This window comes from Spodoptera frugiperda, chromosome 13 (assembly GCF_023101765.2).
Source record: "Spodoptera frugiperda isolate SF20-4 chromosome 13, AGI-APGP_CSIRO_Sfru_2.0, whole genome shotgun sequence".
Taxonomy (NCBI): Eukaryota; Metazoa; Arthropoda; class Insecta; order Lepidoptera; family Noctuidae; genus Spodoptera; species Spodoptera frugiperda.
The window spans coordinates 1,133,051-1,143,220 of NC_064224.1; positions in this window are offsets into that span (position 1 = coordinate 1,133,051).

Sequence of the window (10,170 nt, forward strand, 5' to 3'; positions counted from 1 at the left end):
ATTAGTACCGTAAGAGCCTCTGAAGAAAAAAAAATACTTTTGACAGTGAAAGCAACAAGCCTTTCTGAACATTTCGATTATCATTTCCAACACACTCACCAAATGTAGAGTTTAAGACATACTTTATTATGGAAAATTTATTTTCACTATATTTTACAGTGAATAAAATCATCCCAATTCAGGATCCTGAATTAGGTACTAGTCAGTAACGCATCTCAATAAAAGCTGCAGATGACCTATCGAGGACCGGATGGTTTTTAGTGAGAGTCTAACATTACCTACCGCCTTACTCAAGACGTTAAAAGTCATTAGACAATTTTCCACCTTACAAAAAGGATCAGTAACGCATAAAACAAACTATAATATTGTTGAATTCAGGAATCGAATTCAGAATCCTATCAACATTTTTCTTCAAGGTTGCTTAACCTAAAATCACCTTAAAAAAGTGTCCTTGAATCAGGTAAAAATGAATGAGACCATTAACTTAAATGAAAAATGAAGGAAAATGAACCTTAAATCGAGGTCATTAGTGTCCTATTGTAATTCAGAATTGGGTCATTATTTCATAATTTTCTCATGGAATTGGACATTTCTTTTGATGGGATATGGATTATTTTATTTCAAATGGATTGTGTTAGATCAGGTATTTTCATCATACATACATTCGACTGTAATTATAGTCGAATATATTATAATATATAAATACTTGAAATAGAAAATGTTACGATTTTAGGTCCTTATAATAGCTAAAGATTACAATAAAATATGTTAAAATGTTTTGAGGGAGTCAAAATGCCAAATTCTTATTATGGCGAAAATGAAATACATGTATACGGCATCATCTAGTTATTTTAGAAATTGACGTGTAGAAGTGTTGTTTTATAATCTATTTTCAAAAATAAATAATTATAATTTATCATACAAGATATTTTTTTCAGTTAACGCTGCACAAAAGCATTTTATTAACTTTTGGTCCTTTTATCATTAAAACCGAGTACCACCGAACATTGCCGACAATTTCCGAAAATAATCATAAGGAATAAATTATGTTTTACCTCGATATCCGATGACAGAATTAATTAATTTATAGGGAAACCGCAGATCGGAATGGACAATTTAGAGCGTTTATTATTAAAGCTAAAATTTAAGGCGTTATTGTTGTGTTATTTTGGTCTTAATTAATATGAAATTAGTGTTGATTTTTCGAAGTCAGGGTGCTTAGCCAATTATTAATATATTTTTTTAATGAATTGCGTGACGTTGCATTTATTGAATGAGTATGAGGCTACTAAAGAGATCACTTCCCATTTTGTAATCGACTGTTTCATTGGTCGAGTGGTTGCAATTGCGACTGCCGGGCAAGGGGCCTTAAGTTCGATTTTCGGGCTAAATATCAAACTTTTTTCGGTAAGTGGGCTTTTTTCGATTTTTCAAAAAATGTTCATTGGTAGCACGAAGTCTGGGCGCAATTCCTAACTCCGTATGGCAATAGGCACACTCCCTATTACAAAAGACTTATAATACAAGTGGTAAAAAGTATATGGACATTGTACAGTGGCACCTGCATATTATGGCATGTATTGCCACTGTACCTACCGCTTGAAATAAGAGACATAACGTTGCAAAAAATTTGTAATCGACAGCTCAAACTATTATTCCAACAAACCCGTAAAGACTATAAAATTACAATTTAATACATCAATATCTACTTAAACCACGCATCAATCCCGCACACCGGACAAAATGGTAATTTAACGATGACCTAATTTATGTTAATTATGCAGAAACCATAAAATATTGCCCCTCACGAAACTGTTCACAGAAGGTCTTCAGGAATTACAGCGATATATTCATATCTCCTACATTCCCATCCCTGTATCCTTGGCCACAGCAAATATGTTTATATAGAACCAAGTATCAGGATTGTTGAGCAGCAAACTTGCAGAAGGCTCACCTTGGTGTTATTTGGGACGTAGTATTTTTAATGGAATAGGGGGCAAACGAACTGTTGGGTCACCTAATGGTAAGCAATCAGCGCCGCCCATGGACACCCGCAACACCAGAGTAGTTACAGGTGCGTTGCCGGCATTAAATGTTTAATATCTACCGATTAAACACAGGTTTCTTATATAACACTTGTTACAATATCTAGGTAGGGTTCTTAGGATAAGGTAATTAAACATAATCTACGACTTACTTACATAGTCTCCAATACTAATATAGATATTAAAAATGATCATGAAAATATTCAATGTCTCCATAAAAATTGCTACGTTGCTGAGAACACGTTTAGTATCCACCAATCATATTCATTGACTGCTTAGAACTGGTAGAAATGGACTCAGCTAAACTATGCTTTTTACATGGAAAGATGCGTGCTATGGATGTGTGCTATTTATATATTTTCCTTACTGTCGATACATCGTATACTTGAGCTACACATCTTCCTCGCATAACTACTTTGCGGCGGCACTACTTACTTCCCACAGCTACATAGCTTAGTACCAGTGGAAAATATCATATAGTTTCACAGCTTAGCATCTTCGTAGCATAGCTTAATAGCACATTCCTGGAAAAGCATTCTTATGAACCTTCTGTGTATAAAACTATACTAGACTACATCAGCTGTTAACTCGCAAGGTTGCTTGTAGCCAAGAGAAATGGATCTCCTTAACCCTTCGAATAGAGTGGTCATCCGTCAGCGGTATTACTGTACGCAGTGACAGTCGTGGCCTTGTGATACCGCGCCGGCCTTCTATTCCTGGGTGGGGTTGCATTATTGTGTTTATCAACAGGTATTTATTATGTGTTGTATTGTTAAACTTTGTTGAGTAGCCAAATGTTAAAAATACAACCCTCTTTGCTAAAGAGCAAAGAGGGTTGTATTTTTAATCACTGTAGGGTAAAAAAACACTTTTCACAGTTGGTTTCAGTAATATCGCATATGTACGGTATATGCATTTGTTGAACATGGTGTAAATAGACTGGAATGTATTTGCTTTGTTTAAATAAAAAAATTCACTTTAGACTCATAACTGGTGAAAAAAGGCGTTACATGGAACCTGCAACTGGGAATGGAACATGGAAACTGCTCTTGTTTTTCGTCCAATAGGGAATTAGCTAGTGTAACACTATGTTAAGTTCAATATTTGACAGCTACAGTGATTGGGCAAATCGACCTTATACTAGATTTGCGCTATCTGATGACCAAAAAAACAGTAGAGCCTCCATTCGAAGGCGGTAATTAGATATGAACCTTTTTCCTGAGTTATACATAAATATAATTTGCTTTAAAATGGGCCCTATTTTTTATGGTATAAGTCGGTAAACGAGTGCGTTGCCGGCCTTTTGGGGGTTAGGAATTTAAGGGTTGTTGGGGAATCGGGGATTGGGAAGGGGTGTAATTGGGGAATCAATTACACTTGACCTTACACTAAATCAAATATTGATATTTCAAATGACCAAACAACCACAACATCCAATAACATAGATGTAACTACAATTACCGACCAATTTCCGAAATTAATTTAATAAGTTCCGGACTTTCTTCCACATCATTACATAAATGACCAATAATTTAATGAAAATGTAAACATCGCTTTGTTAATAACTATGTACAAGGCATCAAGAATTTATTTTCAGAGTCCTAGGCAGAGGTATAAAAACTGATGGTGATGACGAATTTTTTTCCTGACAAGAGAATCAAAACCTAAGACTGGGTTCCCTCTATCTGGCAGAATTTTAATGCTCCGAAATTTGTTTGGCATAACACACGTGGCAGAATCTTCTTTAAACGAATATACATATGGCATAAAAATCATTTAATATAATTATTGTTTTGCCGAATGTTTATATGTCCGAATTTACAAAGGCATACTTTTAAGATGGTAGAATTGTATTTGGCATAATTACGTTTGGCAAAGCTTAATTTTGCATAATTTCGTTTCACATAACGTTTATTTAGAGCGACGATTGTTTGGCATAATTTCACTTGGCATACTAAGAAGATGGTAGAATAAAAGTTAGTGAAGTGACAAAACCGAATCGCTGCAAAACCGACTGCACGTAGTCTTGTCTGCCCTACCCCTAGAGTGCAATTTAAAATCGCGTAGGCGCGGAGGGGCGAGGCGGCCCGCGGGCTGAGGAGCAGGCGGCTAAGAGCGAGCCGCCGCGGCTGAGGCTGGCCGGCGAAGCCGGCCAACAAGCCGAAGCTGCGGTGGTGAGCGAAAGCCGTCTGCGACGATTAGCGCGCGTGGGACCGCCGGAGCCCCGCAGCGCCGGAGCCGTGACAGAAACCATGCTTGCTTGCATGCTATTTGCTTGCTTGAATGCTGTTTGCTTGCTTGCATGCTGCATGCTTGCTTGCATGCTGCATGCTTGCTTGCATGCTGCATGCTTGCTTGCATGCTGCATGCTTGCTTGCATGCTGCATGCTTGCTTGCATGCTGCATGCTTGCTTGCATGCTGCATGCTTGCTTGCATGCTGCATGCTTGCTTGCATGCTGCATGCTTGTTTGCTTGCATGCTTGCTTGCATGCTGCATGCTTGCTTGCATGCTGCATGCTTGCTTGCATGCTGCATGCTTGCATGCTTGCTTGCATGCTGCATGCTTGCGTGATAGATGAGTCTTTCAATTATTATGGATATGAAAAGTATGCCAAAAGACGATTCTAACTGTGAACATTCTGAAATATGATGGTTCTACCTTTCAATTATTATGGTTATGAAATTTATACCAAAAGACGATTCTGACAGTGAACATTCTGCAATATGATGGTTCTACCTTTCAATTATTATGCGTATCAATTTATGCCTAAAGATGATTCTGACTTACAAAATTATGCGTTTTTAATGTATTACAAATGATGGTATACCAAATGATTTTCTGCGAAATGAAGATTCTGCCATGCGTTGTTATGCAAAATAAAATTATGACCAAAAAAATTCTACTAATAAAGGTAGACCCCCTAAGACTAACCATGCATAAAATGCAACTAATCCAAAAACACGAGCTAATCATCTTAATTCTCCTCACTTCGGGCACCGTGGGTCGCACGATCACCGGCCACCGTAAGTGTGGGTCTGCAGACGGCGAACAACGGTAACTAGCCGCCCGACCAGAACCAGAACCCGTGCGTGCGGCAAGCCGAGTTCCGCGCGCGCCTCAAAAGACTATCAGACCACCACAGATGGAGCCCAGTAGGGCAGATGCCGACCCGGAGCTGCGTACTGGTTACTGGGGCTCCGCCTCGAAAACCAGGACTAGGAACGGGGTGGTTTTTAGTCTGTAAGAGTTTGACAGTCAGGGAGAAGTCATTGGCTGATTATACCCCCTAAAAATCATTTTAATTCACTTTAAAACCTCACACAACAAAGAATGAAAGTGTATAAACCATTTTTAAATGGCTTATCTTTTGTTTTCATTTACTTTAGCTTTCTTATCTAGATTAAATGAAGATTTATCACTGTTCCTGGCAGCTGTGTATTTCTTGTTTTAAAAGCTAGTCTCCGTAGCACTCTATTAAATGGCGAGCGGTTTGTCGCCAAACGACTACATCCTTCTTGTGAGGACTGCTAATTATTTTGTTGAAGATAAACTTGTAGATTTTATAAAAGTAAAATTTTGTAAATTATTAAGCCAGTCTCTGGAACAGGCCTTCCCAAAATATGGGTCGCGTCGGTCTACCCATTGGTAAGCGAATTTTTAGTGGGCCTTGTCTGTAGAAAACGCACTAACTTATTAGAAACTAGCGACCCACCCTAGTTTCACTTGGGTGCAATGATGATATATCATGCATGTATTATACATATAAACATTCCTCTTGAATCACTCTATCTATTAAAAAAACCACAACAAAATCCGTTGCGTAGTTTTAAAGATTTAAGCATACAAAGGGAAATAGGGACAGAAAAAGCGACTTTATTTTATACTATGTAGTGATTAGAATTATTTGGGCCAGCCTATTAAAATATAGTACGGTGTAAATACCAATAAAAGTAGCCTTACTTTTTAAAAGTATCCTTACTTTTATTGGTATTTACAAGCAGGACGAAGTCCTCTCTGTCCTACTTTCTAACCAAAAATATTACGATCTATTTTGAACTTATTATAATTTCAAGTTCTCAGAAATATCCATACAAAAACCGACCTTAAAAAAACGCACTACAGCATTCTTTACTTTCAAACAAAAACACCTTTTTTCCAACCTTGTCCATTTTAAGTTACCGAAGAAAAGTTACTCGTTCTAACAAACCTTTACACACAATACAAGTTTTCCATTGAATGCCTAAATAAACGTGTTAAACCCAAGACGAAGTAAAGCTAAAACATTCTATTTATACGCAACGTCACGCCTTTTATCCCCGAAGGAGTAGGCAGAGGTGCACATTACGGCACGTAATGCCGCTATGCAATGTACACCCACTTTTCACCATATGTGTTATAATAAGTCCCATGTAATAGGTGGTGAGCCTATTGCCATATACCGGGCACATTTCCAGACTCCGTGCTACCACTGAGAAATTTTCGAAAAACCGAAAAAAGCCCAGTAGTACTTTGCCCGACACAGGAATCGAACCCGAGACCCCTTGCCCGGCAGTCGCAGCAACCACTCGGCCAACGAGGCAGTCAACGAATGAATGCCTAAGTAAACGTGTTAAACCCAAGACGAAGTAAAGCTAAAACATTCTATTTATAAACTTTATAAAGACGGACGGAACCCAAAGAAAACAAAGAAGTGGCAACCATAGCCCTTCACACGTCCGACTTATGAGAGGACTCGGGTAGGGTTGCCAACTTGTATAGAGAGGAAAGGAAACTGGATTTATATAGAGTAGTTGACCCCTACTTTTGTGTTGCTGGAATTGAATCAGTATAAAACGTATGAAGGAATGAATTTTCTTTATTTTCTTTGACGTGACTCTTTTTCTATAGTATGTAGCACCTACACATAGCTGCACATGAAGCTATACAAAAACCAGTATAAACTGACCGTGGTATGTGCGGAACGATCATATAAAGCGAGATCATGATAAACTGGTTTTTTAAAGCTGCTCGATGTGTAACCATGTGTTCGATAGTATTGTATACATAGTACAGAAAACACATGCCATTTAAATATACTACCTATGTAGTATATTCTAAAGTTTACTTTCCCTTGTGTTTCGAGCGATGAACATGATATTATATTCCTGCTATATATAAAATAGGTAAATTAAATTAGTTTTATACTTCCTCGTAAAATGTAAAATGAAAATTAAATTCGGTATGAAAAACTATAAGGGAAATCCGTTATGATCTGATATTAAAATAGGCATCTGTTAACAAATTATAATATCGACGCAGATGTCACGTCAACGTCAAAGGTCAATGTCCTGAGCTAAATAAAATAAATAGAAGATGCTTATACATACTTAATCTCACGAGAAGGGTTTACATCATTTGAATTGAACAGTATTTATTTATAAACTACTTTCAGCTCAATCGGTTGAAGATGTCTGCTTCATAATTTAGTTGCAAGACTTCAAACACAAATATACACATCATCACATCACATCATCAGCCTATAGGTAAGTGGCCAATGCTGACCCAAAGTTCTCTTCTCACGCGAAGAAGGTTTGAGCATTAATCACCCCGCTTGCTCAATGCGGTTTGGCGATTGTAAACTTATAATCAGTAATTATAAGGCCAGCTTTCCTTACAATTTTTTCCTTCACCGTTTTTCAGTGGTGACTGTCCTAGAAAGTATATATAATCGGAAAAGTCCCATTGTTGCTTGGTAGGTTTCGAAAACGCACACTCGTGCATGAGAAGCGGGTGTCTTAAACCTCTGGGCCACCACTACATATGCATTTATGTATAAACGTGTATATAAAATTTCATCTCAAGCGGTTGAAGATATTTGCTTCAAAATTTAGTTGTAATACTTCACACACATATACATATACATATACGATACAAGTTAAATAAAAGACTGTAAAAATCCTAAGAATTGACTGCCTCATTATTCGACAGGTTGTAAGCACGACTGAACAAGTCAAGCCAATTATATCAATGTCATTGGTATGGGAATAACACTCATTAGATAACTCGACTCTGTCTACCATTTTTAGGGAATAAACACGCGTACTTTTATATTTTTAATTTCAAAATAATTGAGAAAAGTAACACGTAAAAACAAATATATTCGATTTTAAAATCATCGCAGTAGGAAGGGACATTTGATTTTGACATCGATATGGTATATACTCCTTCATCTAGAGTAGATATAGGACACTTATACCAGACAAAACTTAATAAATCTCGACCAAAACCCCTATAATTTAGTTCAGCAGTGACATCCCTACCGCGACCGTGCCAATGCGGGTCAAGTGAGTGCCTCTTGCATGTAGAGGCGCAGCACACATACATATATTTTGTAATGCAATATCTTCTTTATCATACCCCCATTTATAATCTTTGCTCCCGATCTAACAAAGCCCCTCTCTTCACAAAAGAAGGAAGCGATAATGCTTTATCATTTTCCGTCTTATTGATTTTTGGACATTACCTTGCTTTACAAAGGGAGTCTTTGATAATATGAAGTTGAAATTGTCGCTTCGTATCCGAAAAATAAGGTTCATTTTACAGTGATATTTAAAATTGATTATGTAGCAGGTAAATTGTTATTAGTTTCAAACTTTAAGGTTGAGTTTACATTGAGACACTATTCTTGTTTTCACTAGTTGGGAATTTGAAAATCAACTTTGTTCTTCAATCTTAAAATAGCTTGCTAAATATAGCACCCCTGCTTAGCAGTCGACTGTCCAACGAGTTGACTAATGACGCAATGCTTTAATAACTGTAAATAAAAATACAAATTTTTACTAAGTACACGAGCAACTGTGCAAATAAAGTAAAGCTTTAGAGTATAAACAGAAAGTAGGATATGAGATAAATACAAATCTTTAATAACTTAGCCACCACAAAGTTACGGGTCAGAAAAACAAATTGTAATAAGCACGTAACTTACAAAACGCATAACTGGGGTCTGCAGATTTTCAATGCAAGGCCCACTTTTCAATGTAACATCAACATCATCTTTCATCAGTTTATGCCATTGGGATTGAGCTGTCAATTATCAAAAGTGGAAACGGACTCAGCTAAGCTATGTTTTTTATTTGGAAAGATGCGTGCTATGGATGGCTTCCTTAATATCGTTATATCACATAGTTGAGCTGCACAGTTACTTTGCGGCAGCGCATCTTCATAGCACATATTACTCGCACAGCTACATAGCTTAGTATCAGTGGACACAGTCACATAGTTTCACAGCCATCTTCGTAGCATACCTACATAGCACATCTCTGACTGCAAAACACCTTAAGGCTGTATTATTCTGATCCGGAGCTGCGGACTACCTAGCGGGTCTACAGGGGCTCCGGCTCGACAGGCAGGAGTAGGAACAGGTTGGTTTTTAGTCAGTAAGAGTCTGATACTCCCTTTCGCGTCGCCCTTGCGAGCGAAGTCATTGGATGATTATCCCCCCTCAAAAAAAAGTTTTATTATTATTTCACAGGAACGCGGGCGAAGCTGCTGGTAGATGAAAAATGTCATCAAGACATTAATATTAAATGCTGCGTAGGCAAGTCGCCTCCTACATAAATCTGTTCTGAACTTCTCTCAACTTTCTTATTGTTTGACCGAAGATTTTTACAAAGAAAAACTTATGGAGATTCTCTTTAACTGTAGTAAATAGAAGAATATTATTTGCGTGGGTTGTTCCTAGTTAAATATTTAGTTGCAGATGGAGTAGGTAATTATTTTGCTTACTTACTAGGAAATTGCTTTGCTTTACATTTTAAACTGTGGTTTCTTATTAGTGGTATTTTAATACTTACTCATTTTGTAGCTACAATAAAAATATTTTTACTGATCAAAACTTCACGTTACGTTTCCTCATAATGTATTTCTTCACCGTGCGTCATTATGGTGGCTGAATTAGCTTAGAATGTACATACTACAACTCGGAAAAAGGCACATTGGTTTTGAACCCGTACCCTCAAGCATGAAAAGCCTGCAGGCTTCTTAAACTCCACGTTCATGGATTGAAAAGGAAGAGGTCCGATATGAAAAATGGCTATTCTATAAATATTTAAATCTTTTCTAAAAACAATAATGTCAACGGAACC